The sequence below is a fragment of the Camelus bactrianus genome, chromosome 17 (assembly GCF_048773025.1).
Source record: "Camelus bactrianus isolate YW-2024 breed Bactrian camel chromosome 17, ASM4877302v1, whole genome shotgun sequence".
Classification (NCBI taxonomy): Eukaryota; Metazoa; Chordata; class Mammalia; order Artiodactyla; family Camelidae; genus Camelus; species Camelus bactrianus.
In genome coordinates, this window is record NC_133555.1 from 17,274,195 (window position 1) to 17,293,315 (window position 19,121).

The 19,121-nt window shown below is 37.6% G+C and overlaps 1 long non-coding RNA gene across 1 annotated transcript in view; it reads right to left on the minus strand.

The window, feature by feature from the left end:
* Window positions 1–19,121, minus strand: part of LOC105081429 (uncharacterized) — a 667,267-nt gene that overhangs the window by 36,821 nt on the left and 611,325 nt on the right. Inside the window, exon 14 of the long non-coding RNA XR_012499887.1 lies at window positions 14,077–14,131. This is a non-coding gene — a long non-coding RNA (uncharacterized LOC105081429). The remainder of the gene's footprint in view (window positions 1–14,076; window positions 14,132–19,121) is intronic.

Below are 19,121 nucleotides of genomic sequence, written 5' to 3' on the forward strand. Positions count from 1 at the left end.
AAGCAAAGGTTGTCACTCTGGGCAGAATCTAGGGTATTTATTGTGCCATATTCACCAGCGTCACTCATACTACTGGTTCTGTAACAAGGCTGTGTTTATCACACAAGCCTGTGCTTCTATGTATTGGACTTGGCTTGGGATTTCCCTAGCAAGGATCATCCAACGGAGAAGGATGTCCAAGATCTAGATACAGCTGGGCAGAGAGGGGTAGCCTCGCTCATACCTTGGAGCCAAGTCATATGCTTCCCCATAGGGCACTGTGTTAGTTCATTCTGGCTGCTGCAACAAATAACCACAGACTGTGAGCTTATAAACAACAGAAACTTATTTCTCGCAGCTCTAAAGGCTGAGAAGTCTAAGATCAAGGCATGACCATGTTTTGGTAAAGGCCCTCTTCCTGGTTCATAGCTGGTGCCTTCTCACTGTATCCTCACGTGGTGGATGAGGGGAAAGAGCTCTGTGGGGTCTCCTTTGTAAGAATACTAATCCCACTCATGAGGGCTCCACTTGCATGACTTTAGCAACTCTCAAAGGCCTCACCTCCAAGTACCTTCTCAACAGGCATTAGCATCTCAACACTTGAAACTGGCGGAGAAAAACATTCAAACCACACCAGGCACTTAGGAAGAAGCCCAGCTGACTTAACAAGGGCAAAGTCTTTCTCATTTGGGTATTATTCCTGGTATATAAACCTCCTGTGGGGACCTCGGGGGAGAAGGGATAACTTCCCGGCCTGAGTTGGAATATTCCTGTGAGGACTAGCCAGTGTCGTCAACTCTATTTAAAGAATCCTTCCTCCTGTCTCTTCCAAATGAAATCTGGGTTCCTCCAGGGGATACTACTTGACCACAGGCTGCTTTTGTGCTGGAAGCTGCTTTTCCAGTACCCTGTATCCACTGTAGGTGTGAGCAACCATTAGGACCCACTGTTTATTCCATATTCTGACTCGTCAACTCGTTCAAAAATACCCACCATGTTATAAGATCTTTCCTCCCTCTCTGCTTTGTTTTCTTCTTTCATCCTCATCCTCATTCTTACCCCCAAATTCCTGTTCATGGCTAAGTTAGACAACTTGAGTTATAACTTTGTCTCACTCCTACTTTTGCTAACCATCTGCTCAGGCATTTCTTTCCCAAACCAAAGTGGTCCCAAGCGAAACATTGACACGTACTAGTCAGGGAGACCCAGAGAAACACAACCAGTAGGAAGTATATATTGACAGAAAGAGATTTGTTATAAGGAATTGGCTTATATAGAGGCTGAGAAGCCCTGAGATCTGAGGATGGCAAGCTGGGGACGCTGGATTGCCAACTTGTGGTTCCCATCTGAGTCCAAAGTCCTGAGGACCAGGACAGCCAATGGTGGAAGTTCCAGTCCAAAAGCCAGGAGGCTCAAGACCCAAGAGGAGCTGATGTTTCGGGTTGAGTCTGGAAAAGACTGATGTTCCTGCTCAAGACAGTCAGGCAGGAGGAATTTTTTCTTACTTGTATAAAGTCAGCATTTTAAATTCTGTTCAGGCTTTCAACCAACTGTACGAGGACCATTCACATTCAGCACATAAATCTGCTTCACTCAGTCTCCTGCTGATTTAAATGTTAGTTTCATCCAGAAACACCCTCTCGGATATACCCAAAGTAATGTTTGACCGAATATGTGGGCACCTTACGGTCCAGTCAAGTTGACACATAAAATTAATCACGACGAAGAAGGTTCTCTCCTCTGAGAGAATTTCTGCAGACAACCCTCATATTTAATGTTTCTTGCCACTCTCATCAGATTATTTTAAGTTTTCTAATTGGTTGCCCATTACCAATTGTCCCTTACCAGTTAATTTTCCATATAACTGGCAGACTACACTTTCTTAAAAAGCTGACCAAACCCTGTCTCATTCCTGTCTACTGTACCATTTCTTTTTGCAAAAAAAAGGAGGGGGAAGAAAATGAAAAAGAAAAAATAACTCAAAATTCTTAGTTTGACATACCAAATTAGTATATATATATACACACACACACACTAATATGTATAATATATATATATGATATATATATAATATAAATATATATATATAATATGTATATAATATGTATATATATACTTTTTTTTTTAGTCATTTTTCCATGCATCCTGCCCTCCTACCATTTTGAGTTTAAATTTTTTCCTTAGAAGCCCTTTTGGTCTTTTACTCCGACAGAAGGCTTTCCACTTACCTAGAATATTCTTATCCTCTTGCTTACTTGTTCTAAACTACTTGCTGTTTTATTTGCTGTATTTGTGAAACATGTTCTCCACATCATTATAACAAAACTTCCAATTTTTTGTTTATATATCTCTCCCTACCACTAGGCCAGCATTTTCCAAAATATGTACCTGACTATGGTAGCCCCAGAAAAATACTCCCTCTTAAAAAAGGATTTCCTATTAAAAATTGCAAAATGTGTCTATTATATTCTCTTGTAGGAATTTTGTAATGTATATGCTAGTGACTGTTAAGAAATTCTTCAGAAAAGAAGCCTATTTAACTTGGTCTACTTTAATATTTAGTCTACTTTAATATTTGATTTATTTTCTCCTAAGGGTGATTTATTTTGCATTTATACTAGCTAGAGGTTTATGGAGTCTCTTGGATCTATGGGATGAAATTTTTCACTTCATTTGGAAAAAAATTCAACATCATTTCTTCAAATGTTTTTCTGCTCTAATATCTTTTCCTTTCAGGGCTCCAGTTACACAGTTAGACTATTTGGTATTTTCCCATAGTTCATTGATGCTCTCTATATGTATTTAATTTTTCAACTTCTCTCTGCCCCTGGCTTCAGTTTGAATACTTTCTACTGACTAGTTTTTCTTTCTCTCTTCCTTGGTGTCCAATTTGCTACCAAGCTTCTCCTATGAACTTTTAAAAGTAAGAGATATTGTATGATTTGGGGTGCTAGATTTTTCATTTGTTCTCTGGAATTTCCATTTTCTTGCCAGAAATAACCTCATTATATCCACTTTTTCCTATAAGTCATTTCATGTATTTACATGAGTTTTTTTTTTTTTAAAGCCTCACTAATTTCAATAACTGAGTCATCTACTGATCTGCTTCTATTGACTGTGTTTTCCTTTGATTATGTATCACATTTTCTTACTTCTTCTCATATCTCATAATTTAAAATCTCATACTTGATTATATATAAAATGTAAAGGGTCTGAAAGATGAAAGGTACAGAGAACACAGTTGTGGCTATTCTTCTTCCCTTATTGTAGACAATGAAAATGGATGTTCCATTCTCCTAATCAAGTGTGGGGACTTCTAGAGATGTACTTGTAGAGATGATGTGTATTCAGGAAGTAAGGCGGGGAGCCCATTTCCTGGTTGGGCATTTGATTGTACGTTACCTTTGCTGATCTTTCTCCCGCTTTGAGCATGAGAAAATCAACAGGGGAGAGACAACAAACTAAAGAGAGAACATCAATGAAATTGCCTATTCTGCTACACTCAAGGCAACAGGAACATGTGAATTCTGTGTAGGTCAAGTGGACCAGTCAGGCTTGCACTGTCTTGTCATCTCACCCCTTTGGAGGGTTGCCTGCCAAGAGGCTGGGGTTAGGGACTTAGGATGGAAACTGAGGCATCAGAAATGCTTATGCCACATTGGGGAACTCTCAGTGAGATAGACTCTTGTAGGGCTTTCTGGAGAACTCATACATGGGTACCACTGATCCTTAAGGGACAGGACAGGAAACCAGATATGGTAAGAGTTATACCATTTCATGACTGTAGTACTTGTCAGGGTTTGGAAATGCTTAATAAACTAGTTATATTAAGTGTCTGTCTCCTATGATGAGCCATATGCCAGGGCTTGTGTCTGTCTTGCCTGCTGCCTTGTACAGAGACTCACATATAGTGGGTGCTCAGTGTGTTCCAAAAATATATCTTGAATAAATGAGCAAATGAAGTAGAGTGTCCCCACTTTTCCCTTACCCTCTCATTACTTTATTTTTATTCTTAGCATTTATCACATCTGACACATTATATGTTTATTTATGTACTTGGCTACTGCTTATCTTCCCCACAGAATGTAAGTCCTACGGAGATGGGGGGGGAGAGGGCTGTTTTGTTCACTGTGTGTCCCCAGGCCCTACAACAGTGACGAGCACCTAGCATGTGTTCAATAAAAAATTTTTGAATGGGTGCTTTGCTGTACATCACTTTCAGAACATAGATATTACGGGTGGGGTAGCTAAAAAGGTACTCTCAGGGCAAACATGTGACATGTATTTCAGTAGCAGAGATAAAAACTGAGGCAGGAGAGAATTTTTATACTAAAATAGATTTTGGAAATGAAGTATAAAGCTACTCCAAAGGACCTTTTTTATTAAAAAAAAAATTCCTCAAGTTTCAATATGTATCTTTAAACAGTCACCTTTGCTCAAACCTTTTACAAATTGTAACATTTTAATGATATATTGTATGCCAAGGATAAAGAAAGAAACAATTTCTGATTGATAGGATTACAATCTAAGAAGTTAGCTGAAGACTAAATATTTAAAAAACCAGTTGAAAAGACATGTGAATACTGGTTAACGTGAGGCTTCATACAGTAAGTACTGAATATACTTAAGCAGATACAGTGAATATTAGCTTTGGAGAGAAGATTTAAACAAAGGTTTAAATGCAAAAAGGAAACAATCTTATATTGAAACTAGAGAATTGTTTTAATCTAATAATGTACTTGTGATATGTATTTTGCTTAGAATATTTCTTGACTTACCGCCCTTTATCCTGCTAGTAGGAAGGGCACCAAATCGTAACCCAGGTGAGAAAGGAATCAAATCTTGGGTAGTCTGTGACTGTCAGAATGTCTAGTTCTAGAGTGTTTGTAAACAGAGCTTTGGCTGACCTCTACCAGGGTCACTGGCAGACGTATCATGGATAAGGAAGATTTTTTTCCCCCAGTATGAAATTGTTTTAGTGTTGGTATCTGTACAGCATGTGATGTCAAGATTGGAAGAAGAGCAAACGCACACTCAGTGAGACATGGCTATCTGAGACAAGCTGTGAGTGAATGGAGAAGAGTTCACATGGCTTCCATGCTTTCCTGGGTACCAGACAGCTCCAGGCCACCTCCTCCCCTGCCTCCTCTATGAATGTCTGTCTGCTAGACGGCAAAAAGAGAGGGGTTAGGCTTTTGTCTTAGGAGCCTAATCTTTCTGTCACAAATATCTCCCCTAAGTAAGCAACTGACAGTGTGGGGAGCCCGTGAGCTAGCTCTTTACTTCCCTATGTCATCATCTGATTGAGCTGCAGCTGTCCCTGATAGCAGGGTGGAGGCTTACTAAGTGAAGCCAGAAAAAGAAAGCAAAATACCCTATGATATCACTTACACGTGGAATCTAAAAAAAAAAAAAAAGACACAAATGAACTTATCTACAAAACAGAAATAGACTCACAGACATAGAGAACAAACTTAGGGTTACTGTACCCTGTAGGGGGTACAGGGGGTGGGAATGGGTAAATCAGGAGTTCGAATTTTTCCCCTCTTGGGGGAGTGATGGAAATGTTAGCTATCTTGATGGTGATGGTGGTTTCATAGGTGTATATACATCTATCAGAATTCATCAAATTATACATTTGAAACATATGTAGTTTACTGTATAGAAATTATACCACAATAAAGGTATTTAAAATATTAGAAAAAAAAATTTAAAGCCAAAAAAAAAAAAGGTAGGGTCATGGCAAAAGCACCAATCATAATACTATATTTCTTTCAGTCAAAGATTGTGGGTAAGTGGAAGAAACATCTTTGAGATTTCACTTGATATTCTTTATGCTTAGTGATAAACGTCAGGCCAACACTGGGACTTCAGAAAACCTATTTTAATAACCACACTTCCTAAAAACATGCTCTCTGATGTCGGTAAGGTGTTGTTTCACCACACAGGAAATTACCTAGAAAAAGAATCTGCAAGTGGCAATTTCTACAGTAATAGATGTTAATGAATATTTTTTCAAAATGTTCTGCTGATGCTTGACATCGTAATGAATCATGCCAGATTACATCAATCATGTTGTGTCACTTAAAAAAAACCAAAACAACCCCTAAACCACAATGTATCTGGTAAAGATGGAGTTTTAATGGGTCATAGTTAGGAGGTACCAATTTTTAGAAAGAAAAATATACTGTAAATACTTAATATGTAGTGCCTGATAACCAAATTAAGAAAGGCTTGAAAATTTTCTCTGAAAAGCAGAGAACAGTGTAAGGCTTCATTTTTAAAGATGAGATATACATTAAAGAAAAAAAGGATCATCTGGAAATAAATATTCTAAATACTACCAATTCACAAACTCACACTGATTGGGACCATTCTCAAAAGATGATTCAGTTCTCTCCAACTAGAACACAATTCGTAGTTTATCAACCAAATGGGGCTTCTAGAAACATTCCCAGGTAGAAGATAGCTGTCATCAAACAAGACCACTTGGGGCTGGATACAGGTGAGGATGAGGAAGATGAGATTATCCTGAAAGGTTCTGTATCACCCATCAAGTTCCTAGGGAAGGTCTTTCTTCATTTGACTCACTTAAGTAGTATTTCTGTAGGTTGTCAGTGCTCTCAGAATCAAGAAGTGTTTCCTTCTAAATCTTTCCTTCAATTGAAATTTAACTCTGCTTCCTTTTTACTTGTCCCTATAGAAACAGGATGGCATCAACTATATCATATATATTTTTTTGAGATGCAAAAATTGCACCTTTTTCTTCTTCTCTAAAACTATTATTTTCCAACTGCTCTATCCTAAGAAATCTCTCTTCCAATAAAGTTTTAGTATAAAATAGAGCAAAACTGCTTAGGCTGAAAGGGGTAGAGGATGTCCTTAAATCCTTCTTTCAGGAAATATTCCATTGACCCAGTCAGGTCTACATGGAATACGTACAGTGTGGCATGACAATTGTTTCATCCACCTTTGCATGTTCAGAGCCAAGTTCCCAATGTTAAGCATTTTTGTTACTCTTTTCTGCACACACACCCCCACCTTTACATATTCATACGAAAGCCTAAAACTAAAAAGTTTTGAAAAAATCATGCTGAAATTTTGGTGCAAAAAAAATAAATTCCATGGATGAACAATCTGATTAGGTTTAGCATGACTGGTTTCTTCCTTATTTTGCAGATGTATTTCTTAATACTCTGGGGGGCATAAATATCTCCACTGGTATATATTTCCCTGTTTCCAAAATTTGTGATTAGGTGAAAAGTTTTGGAAGTCTATTAAATATTTTTTTCTATGTTTTTTAAACTCTAAGCCGATAGATCAAATTCTTAGATTTTATACCCAGTAGCAACCATCCTAATATGTTCAGGAGGGGGAAAAAAATGAGAAAAGCACCCTATGGGGTGTTAATTTGACAAGAAGACTTCACATATCGGGGTCAGTACTGGAGGGGAGATGGATTCAATGAGATGTCTATACTCAGTCTGCCTGGAGTTCAAATCTTCACACTAACTACTAGTGGTAGAACTTTGGTAAATTATTTTATCTCCCAAAACCTGTTTTTCATCTGTAAAATGAGAATTTTACTAGTGGCTGCCAGTCAGAGGTACTGTGAGGAGAACATGACCTAGCACACACAAGACATTTGATATGGAGGTCTCACTCTTAGCCAGTGTACTTTTTTGGGGAAAACAATTATCTATTGTAATTTTTGCATGTCACTTTACATTTCTGAAGGTTCAAGACTATTATGAAATATTTTTTCTAATCTTCCTTGAGATGAAAAAATTCAATCTTAATCACAGACTTTTACTAGAGGATACAGTTGACCACCAAGGATTAATATTCCCATTCTAACAGGCAGAGAGGCAATGTAGTCTGAACGCAAGTCAAGGTTAGAAAATGCCTGATTCTTCATACCTCTCCTTTTAACCACGAGACAATATTTACCCTGCAAAAGAGTTCTCCCTTGTTATTGAATCTCTTGCAGCTTTGACCTTTGGGCACTGGCCGGTATATATTTGGATTTTCTTCAAATGACTGGAATAAATTCTTGGTTGAAACTGAAAGTTGGAGAAACCAGAAATCCTTCACGGTGCATTGTGGCCTGAGGCCCTTGGAAAACTCAAAAAGCATCACAATTTACCACCTGTTCTTACTTTCCTGCTTCATGAAAAGTGATGGTTTGTTGGGTGGGGGTGGCTTGGGACCGGTGATTTACAAAGAGCTGCTTCCCCTACCCAAGTTTTGCAGCATGTGAGAGCAAGTCACGTGGGAGGGACAGAGGACGTGGACTGCTTTGATGACGGTTGGCCATCGCCAAGGAAACTGCTCCCTTGGCAACTGTGGTCAGTACATCTGTCTAGTTGCATTTCTAAGACTCAAATAGTCACTACCATGGAAAATATGTTTTAAGACACAAACACATGAAAAAACAAATAAAAAGTAATGGAGTTGATAAGGAATTCTTTGCTTTTATGGCAAAGTAGTTTGGATGGAGTTACAGTGGTGCTCAGCAGAACACATTCAGGGGTGTTAACTCATAAATGGAAAACACGATGTCCCCAATTTAAGCCAGCCCATAAAACAAAACAAATCTAAACCAGATAATCATTGGGTTTACTATTCACAATACACATGGGTTTAAGACTTCACAAAATTGTTTGTAGGGAGCTTATTTGCAACGTTAAGTGCTTCCAAGTACAGTTAAACTAAAGTTTGTATAACGTTATCTTAAAAAGAGACGTAGGCAAGAAAGAGGGAGATAAAGATTGAACTAGGGTAGGGTAGAATGATAAGATCTGGCAAAAATGAAGAAAAGCAATTCTGAAGTAAAAAATCTAAGGTGGTAGAAAACCTGATTCTATTTAAAACCCCTTGATTTATTCACAGATCTTCAGGAATATAATCATGCAATATGGGAGGAATGCCTACATAGAAATGCCACTGACTAGAGACTAGACTAGGTTAGAGAGAGTTAAGTTTTGAACTTACAAAGTTTGAGTAAGAATAGAAACAAAGATTTTAATATATATTACCTACACGAATTTCATGGGAAGTATATTGTTTCTACAAAAATAACTTGTGAATTATAATTAAGCTCTTCATAGAAAACATAATTTGAAGAATTTACACCATGAAGGATGGGTATAAATTCCATAGGAGTGTTCTTTACAAGTCCTCATTTATACCAATGTAAAAAGCTAAAGAAATAAAAGATACGTTATGTGGGTTATATTTTATATTCTTCAAAAATTTTTTTAATATAATTTAATTTATTTTTACGGGAGAGATCATTAAGTCTATTTATTTACTGTTAGTTTTTTCTTTTTGGATGGGGGTAACTGGGGATTGAACCCAGGACCTAGTGCATGCTAAGCATGTGCTCTACAACTTGAGCTATAGCCTCTCCCCTGTATTTTATATTCTGAAAACACTAGACAACATTAGGGAATTAAGAAAAGTTGTTGGGCTTTGTTTTCACCTGCATGATCAACAAAAATTGTATTTAACAAATTCTTGATGTACTTTTCTCACATCTTATTGGGAAGTATTTTAACATGCTGCTGACCGGGCAGTGATGGTGACAGGGTTATCACCACCTGTGCTTGCTAATGAAAACTTTTTGCACGAGAGGGTGTCAGCAGCTTGGAGGAAAGTTTGGGGGACAACAGCGGCACGTTCTTTTAGGGATGCTAATGCTCATGATGGTGCAGAAGACAAGAGTAGATGGAAAAACACAAACATCAACAACTGCGTCAAGCGAATTCAGAAAAGTTGGACTATAAATGTGCAGAAATTTTAGGAACACTTTAACCAATTTATTTTACTTATGTTTTACTTTTTATGTTTGCACAAGTGTGAAATATGATAAAAAATGTGTCTAAGTCTAAAACTGTTCTTTTGGTAAGTATAGAATAAAAATTCTAGGTGATAGGAAAGCATTACATTATAGTTTAAGCAGTACTGTTTTTCCTTTCTTGGTAAATTAAAAAATGGCGCATCTTACAATGAACAGGACCTTAGATTCAATGAAATAGGGGCCTAAGTTTTGACATCACCCTTCACTGTCTAAGAAGTGAGGCAAAAAGAGAGTGAGAGAGACTGAGATGGAAATACTGATCAAGAAGGATACCACTCACTTCTCTCCTCCTCCCCAATAAATGGAAAAAAGCAAAGATAGTAAAAGGTATTCACTGCATTGCTGATTAGCAAAGACAAAAATATAAAGTTGGTAAGCATTTCTCTGTGCCAAAGCATGTCACAATTAAACAAATGATTAAATCAATTTCATAGATGACCTTGATGTTTAATCTTAGTCTGCTGCTGTCACTTAATCTGAAATCCAATTTAATGTCGGCTTTGTACATCAAAGAGCAACACCGGTCCATGCTACGTATTTTCTCAAAGGAAAAAGTTAAATTAAAAGAGAAAAAGTTTCCCAAATAGCAAGGTCGATGTAGATACGTTCGGTGGAGTACCACTAAATTTGGCAGTTCTATAGAAACTCTATCTGATTTTCTCCCAGATAAATTATTCTTCCAGAATATCTTCAATGTCAAGCCTAAAAAGTTGTCTTTACAATACTGCCAGTCAGTTATTGTACATGTTCTCTTTCAACTGATTTATCTAGCAGGGTCTTTGTGTGTCTATTGATTAAGAAGTCAACCCTGCATACATTTCGTTTTCCTGATCTATTTGACAGAATCTTGGGGAAACATTGAAGGAGAGAATCCTGCTTCCACAGTTACATCACTCTGAGATTCCATTGAAATTCAGCAATAGATAATACCAATTCCAACTTTATAGTATAACTTCCATTTAGTGGAAAGCTATTTTCATTTTGGCACATTAACTAGCAAGATATGAAAATGAAAAATCCGAAAGTGACTATGAAAATCTGTATACCCTCCAGCTGATCCTTCAAAGTTCATTTTCAAAATGTACTTGTTTTGAGATTCTCTGCCATAGGGACACTGTATTTACCAAACCACGTAGCGCATTCCTAGACAGACACAATACCACTAAATCAGTCCATTTAATGTTGGCACTTGCCTTCCTTGAGAGTTTGGTTTTTTGAGCATGGTTCTCCTGTTCTCACTGATAATACAATTTCTGGAGCATCTGGAAACTACTGGCAAATTTTAGTAAGACCTAACTGTAGCAGAAACAAAACCATCTGTGGCACTGGGAAGGCCACATTTCCTAGCCTTCTTTGCAGTCAGGTGTGATGGGGAACTCTATTCCAGTCAACAGAATGTGGACAGAACTGACAGATCCAGTTCCGGGCCTCATTCTTTTGTTTCTATGCTTGTTGGACGATAGGTCCCAATAATCCAGGGAGGACTCTTGAGATTTTAGAAAGGGATGAGCAGCAGGAGGAAGGAGCCTGGGTCCATGTCCACCTGTGTGCAGGAGACCAAGCCCCCATTCCCAAATCACTTCTGACCATGCCAAGAGTAAAACCTCAACTCCTGTTATGTCAAACTGCTGAAATGCTGGGACTGTTTGTTACAGCAGTGAGAGTTACATAACCTGACTAGAAATGATAATATAATAGACATAGAGAAGTCCCAACCTATATTCCTTAGTAACTCCACCAGATATTGTATAATATAGGTATAGGGCCTTTGTAACATGGGGAAACATTACCAAAGTGTTCAGTAACAGTTCTGGACACTTATGCCCTCACCTTGGAGATATGTTTGGGTGACTGTGTCTCAAGCATCGGGAGGAGTTCAGGGGATGTCCTAATGAGCTAAACAGACGTCATGCTCTTCCTCATGAAACTTATAATCCAGGAGGTAGACCCATCATGGCAATGGATCAAACATACTAATGTAAGATTATAACCATGATCATTTCCAGGACAGGAGAATCATAATCTTATCCAACATAAAAATCAAATTATTTGCCATAATGAGGGAGGCACCCATGAGGAAGGATTCCACGTCCAGGAGGACAGATATGCGATTGTCATGGGGAATTCAGACGGCAGGAGACAACGTGAAAGAGAGCCAGATGAGGTGGGGTAAAGAGATGAAGGGAATTAGCATAAGATGAGCCTAGACGAGAACGCAGGGGCCAAACCACGCTAGAATAAGGATGTTCCTTTTTGTTCAGATACTACATGATCAGATCTGCCTTTTGTCTTTTGAAAAACCCACTCTGGCTACACTGTAGAAGAATAGAAAGCACATGAACAGGTGCCTAGAGTTACATGAAGACAGTAGAGAGTATGTGATAACATGAGTATCACCTATCAATATACATATCCCCAGAAAGAAAAGGAAATAAAATAGTTCAGCATCAGAAATGCTTTTGGGATTGGATGGTTGTTAGGAAAATTTTTAGTTATTTTTAATTTTGTGCTTTTTTTTTTTTTTTAACAGTTAAGATCCTCTAGTAGTTCAGTCTGGTGAGTTTGAGGTAGGAGACATTTGCCTTAGGCCACTGGCAACATCCAAAGCAAACAAAATTGCAGTAAAATATGAGGCTGCTTTGAGTGAGATTTTTGTCTTCAGTGACTCCATCACTCAATACTCTTGGGAAATCTGTAAGTCACTCTCCCATACCAGCCACTGAGGGGGACTCCCTAGAAGAGACACTGGGATTTCCTGACTTTCATTATTGGGGTGTCATTATGACATATCAGTCTCTCCACATAATTTATAAAGAATTATGCTGAAAACATGAAGGAGAAAGACATCTTCAGCTTCCGTGATTCATGCAGATTTCTAGTATGGATTTCCATTTTTCTTAGACAATCTCCCAATTCCTGGGAGAATTTACAGGTTGATGTCTCCAATTTTTTCTCCTAATTTTTTTCCTCTCTGTATATGCAAACCACTGCTATAGAAGCTTGCAATTAAATAATCATCTTGAGATGTTCTCTGTTGGATTCTGGGCCCCAGTCTGATTTCTTGCTCTTGTGATTCAGGTGGTGAAACCTGGCAATCACCCCTTCCCAACCACATAAACATCAGAGCAAGTTCCTACTGGCCCTCTCCCCTCCATGCATGGGAGATCTGCATGCCCAGCCCTATGTTGCTTTTTGTTTTTAGACACACTACACCTTTCCAGAAGCAATATACACAGAGAATTCTAAATAGGCTCCCCTGCATTGAGTTGCATCTAAAAGATGTTGTTTCCCTGTAAGAAAGGATGATTAATTCCAAGTAGTTATTTTCTAAGGTACAACTGTAGACCTTCAAAGTCAGGCTGTTAATTTGGTGTTATTAACTTTTGAGTCACTTGACGAGTCAGTTTAGGAAGCAACAATTCTCTTAAAACTCTCATAATTACATTTGGACAAGTTTGCGCGTAGGACCGCAAGTCCATCAGCTTATTATAACCATGGCGCATTTCACACACCATCTTCATTATCTTGTGCTAAAGAAGAGAGCGCACACTCTTCTGTGGGTAATTTTAGATTGGCCACTGACACACTCCACAGTGTTTATAAAGAAAACAAAACTTGGATGTTGGCCCTTTTAATTATAACTGGCAGAATCGCTACACCCAAAAATCACATAATCTCTTCACCATATTATATCTTTGAAGACATCTGCTTACAAAGCAGTAACAAGGAACTCGAAATCTAAAAACAAACTTTGTACTAGATTGATTGGTTTGGCGAGCCATGCTTTTGAAGCACTGGCGGATTCTGAAAAGATGCATTCCTGAAGTTCAAAAAAAGCTTAAAATATGCTACGATGGAGCTACAGCAACTTGTCCTCAGTCTGGACAGGCGGATTGGAGTCTGTTATTAGGGTGCCGATCAACTGGCCCAGCTGAAGATGCCGTAAATTTCACCAGCCATTTTTGCTGTTTCGCAGTTTCCAAACAAACGTCTAGCTGATGAAACATTTTGGTAAGTTCGGGGTACTGTTTCACCTGAGAAATAATCACCCTTAAGGTGCTGTTATCTAGGTGTTTTATATAATATTTTGAGGACAACTGAGAACCCTAGACATTCACCAAAGAATGAAGGCTGATCTATGACATCATCTTGACTATTCGTCAGATACGTGCCTCTCTTCACACGGATTTGGACGTGATTTGCACTCGTCTTTGAGTTACTACCAAGTCACTTACCTTTGGGCGGATGATTTCACAGCCTGCAGAGTTCCTCAACTCATGGTACTGTAACCTGAAAGATAAAATGGAACAATTATTTATTAGTTAATCTGTGCTCTGCAGATGGGTAGGAATCTTTCTTTCTGTAGGTGACTTGCGGACACGTATTTGAATTAAGAGTATTAACCCCCCCCAAAAAAAAAAACCCAAACCCAATGCACAAGCCTGAATTTGTTGCCAAAATAAAACTGCCTACATCTTATGCAGTCATCTAATTCATAAGGTCCCACCCTCCTTCCACAACTCCAGCCAAACAGTCTGTTTTTCCTTCCCTAACAGTATTTTCTGGAACTCAGGACTAGTTGTTAAACACTAACGTGACTTAAGACAGCGGCTGGAAAAGTGAAAGTAATCTCATTGTGCTGCATTATTTCAACCAAAATGACTAACAAGTTTCAACATTTAGATATCCAATTGGACAAATATTTACTGCTCAGTTAGTAAGTTTATTTTAAGAATCTTAATCCAAAATCACTTTGCTGGTAGTAATGCCGTGAACACTGCCTATACTTTAATCAAACTGATTTTTATTCCCGATGTTAAAAATTACAGTTATAAATAGGTACACTGCCTAAAAATTACAAAACAGTGTGCTTAATTTTTTAAATGTCAAAACTGCTCAAAAAGCTTCAAAGATGCTGACATTTGTTGTCATTCTAATACTGATTTTATTAGTCAAAAGTATTTTTTCCCAAATGTTTTTTCTGAGATGCGCAGAGCACCAAACTATTAACTGTTAACAGCAGGGGAGTTTTCAGGCTCCAACATTTTAGTGCATGCTTGGATGTAAGCATTTTACTCATACATCTCCCTCTTGCAAATATGTAAGCCAAGACAGTTAGTAATTTTGATGTGAATTAAAAACTCCTGAAAGTCTTCATAAATGTAGCACAGACTTGGGAAACATTATTAGGACTAGCAAACTGCTAGGAGCATAGAAAGTGAGAAAATAAAACGAACGATTACAGTACAAATAATGATTTATTTTAATGGAGCCGGGTCAGCATTTCCATTTTAGTTATTTATAGTACCATTATCCAATATATTTTCTTTCTTTCTTTCTTTCTTTTTTTTTTTTTTTTTGGTAGCTCAAGTATGGAAGATTTCAGCTGAAGAAAATCAGAACAGATAAGAAATAATGCAAGAGAAAAAATTAAAACTATCCCATGAGGATGTCATTCTAGAACTTTCTGTCTCCCAGGGAGTGAGGCCATAATGTTTGGAGCTAGGTACATCTGGAGAGAGCTTTGGGTTCTCAGGACTTCCACAGAACACAGTAGGGGTAAAAAGACCAGCAGAGGCTTCTAATTAGAAGAGCTATAAGGCATGTGGTGATCTTTTCTTGCTTTACAGTGTGTGTGGTTTTGTGCCCGCAGATAGATGCCCCAGTTATAAGTTGTAGGTGATTTTTATGCAAGTCTGCTTTGCAGGACTAGTCTTCCAAGGTGTTTTCCGGGGGTAAGTAAAATCGTGATCATCGAAAAAGGATGAATGCATACGTCCCCACTCCAAGTTAATTTGCCCCACAGGCTGCTAACACACAAAATTCCTCTCAGGAGGAGAGAATCTAGAAAAGCCTGTGACTTCTGCACGGCCCTCTCAGATGTGAAGGGAGAAAGCACGGCTGCTTTCCGATTCTCATAGGAAATGTAATTTCTGCAGTGAGTAATGGTACAAATAAAATTATGTTTATTATTATTTCATTCAAGGCATTTAATTACAGAGGGAGATGGGTAGTCAGATAACAGAACAGCCATAAACAAGGGAAAGTCCCCTTCTCTCTTTTTAAATCAGGGCTCTAAAACAATTGGGAAGAGTGTTAATAGAATGTCCAGTGAGAGACAGACTCCACAGGTCTAAGTGTTCACTTGGGGTTCATCAAGTGATGGACTGTCAGCCTATTTTTCAAGCCATTTCTCTGCAGTAACTTGACATTTGATAGGATTACCTCTGGATTTTGGTCTGAGTCTCCGCTGTGCCTGAGAAGATTGTCATCTTTTGATTTAAAGATAACAGAGCCGATCACGTGAAAAGGTTCTGTACAGTCAGCCTGTGACTCATAACCAAATAGCAAAAAAGATTTTGTCTACAGTTTGCTTTCTTACCTCACTGTTGTAACTGGATCAAACTACCAGTTTCCATTATAAACACCATATATTCATTTTCTAAAAAAGCCTGACATTCTTCTGAGATGAAATCTAAGAGGATCATAAAACTCAGGGGCGATTCTTTTCCCCAGAAGACTCGGAGCATTTGCTGATTATAATTTCAATTTCAAAGTTTTACCAAGAAAAATGAATCAATTTTGCTTCAGCAGAACATCGAACAATTAAAAGAAAAATCTGCACGGGTCAGACATAGAGAAAACCAAATTACGAGGCAATGGAATTATATACAGGAGAACAAACAAAACACACCTAAACACTGGCAATGCAATTGACCATTCAAAATAGAGTTAATAAGTTCCCAAACATGCAAGTCTGAATTTTAAAATTAAGCCTCCCAATTGCCAATTTCAAAAAGTGTAATGAGTTTAGAGTGGCCTTTTTATTATGCATGGTTTTATGTCTTTAGATTTCAAAATTACCTAGCATGCATTTTCAACTTTGCTACAATTTCCGGGCTGTTTTCATTTCTATTTAAAAAAGGCTAAACAGTAAGATGTGCCTCTGCTTTGCATTCTAATTGCACGTAACTGATTTGCACTGCAGAACAAAAAACTCATTTTCAGATTAAGAATCGTGCACCAAGAAATAATTATTGTTCCACCAGAAAAAAAAAATTTCCCACTTCCTTCTCTCATTTACAGGAATTGTTTTCTAGGTTCCCCCCGGTTGATCTCTTTTATAGACCACCATGCATTGCTCTTTGGGGACGAAAATAATGCAAATAGAAACAAGGAACATACAACTGTTTTGAGTACATTCTTCTACTTGCAACATAACACTTGCCTTTTATTATTTTATCTTCAACAATCAAGGGGTGACTAAATGGTTGCAGGTGGTGATGAAAATAAAAGTCATCCATCATTATTTATTAGGCATGAAAAAGATACACAATAATGTAATTTAATCTCAGAGCAGACAATTATTTCCACATATCGATAATACAATGTGAAAACTGTCATGAATTCTAATATGATATTTCGGCTTTATTGGTGCACCACGGCCAGCATGGCAAATAATGAAACTGCATCAAAAAGAAAAAAACAAGGTAATTATGAGCGTATGTCAATATCATGGGTGGAAAACATATCACCAAATTTTTAAAGCTTCTTCATTACAACTTGAACAAGCCAGAAGTTTGATGTGGAAAAAAAGAAGCACATTTTCTGTTTTCGCTATTTAAAACACAATCTATTACATTCATACCACAATCTATAATCTGAATAAACACTGACTATGTAAGTGTTTTATCATATAAAAGTTTTGAAGACCAGCCAGTCTGCTAAAATATTTGCAAGAAGTATATATACACCATAGGGTCAAATTTCTAACATATTCTTTGTTTCACTGTAGTCTGGTAAAAATCTGCAGATGAAAACTCTGTGATCTCTACTTTGGGTAGCATACACATGGCTATTAAATGTAGCAAAGAACATACCTTTTAGCCAAATAAAGCAAGAAATGGTTGAAAATAAACATCTTTGGTAGGAAAAATCCTGACTGATGAAATGCTTGGTCAAAAAAAGTGAAAGCTAGTTTTTCGTTATGTTAAACGATTCCTATTTCTCCTTGGCAGTTAAACTCTAGCTCCAAATAGGACTTGGAAGGTGAAAATATGACAAAAAAGAAACAAACTATCATTTCATCTCTGTAGAGGGGAAGCAAAAACATCTTACGACTTATATTTGAATAGATTTTGGTTTCGGCCAGGAGAGTGATCACAATTAGAGACTTTCCTAGTTAGAAATAAATTAGAAGCTTTTTTATAACACACATTTATTCTACAGCACATATATACAGCTACGCTTTCTCAGGGTCTAATTTATTCACAGTTCACGTATATATTAGAAATATGAATGTAAGCTTATTGGATAAGATAAATGACCTTCTCTTAGAAAAATGCCTTTTTAGAATTATTAAGGAAGGAAAATATTTTAGACTTGGATTGAGTGGTGGACAAGACCTGGAAGAAAAAGTGTTTCTGAGTGATCACAACACTGTGACCATTCTGGGCTGGGAGAGAAAATTTATATATCATGCGGTTACTCAATTTTATAAAGGGAACCTAAGAACAAGTGTAGGCACTGGGTAGGAAAAACAAATGAAAGGAATAATTTAAAAAGTCAATAAGCCACAGGAAATCTGGAGACTGTTTAAAAACACCTTATTGGAAGCCTAGCAAAAGTATGTGCCAGAGATCAAAGGGACACTTGGAAATGTGGCCCAAGTAAGGAAACCAGGGAGCTCCGCAAACTGTGGCAGGTCAGGTGCGAACAAGAATGCGGACGAGCCAAAAGAGAATTCAAGAGTCCCTTGCAAGTGACTCCAAAGCTAATAAAAATGTTCTTCAAAATATATCCATGGCAGAAAACCAAGTAAAGAACTAATGGGCCAATCAAGTGACCCACTCTGGGCAAAAGAGATATTCTTCTTAGAGGATATAAACTCTTCTGACTATACTGAAGAACATTCATTCATTCATTCATTCATTCATACATTCATTCATACATTCACTTTTGTCCACTCATTCAATCATCCACCCATCTGATCATCTATTAATTAAAAAAAAGTACAGATTGCCTACCATGAACCAGACTTTGGGTTCAATACTAGGGATATAAAACTATTAAGTCATTCATTCATTCATTCTTTCTTCTCACTCAGTCACCAATTCATCCAACCATCATGTGTTTGATTACCCATTTATTTCACAAAAAAGTTACAGAACATGTATCATGAGACAGACTCTGGGTTAAACACTGTATCAATTCTTAAAACATCCATTCAGTCAGTCAACAAATACTTGAGAGTCTGCCATGTGCCCAGCCCTGATCTAAT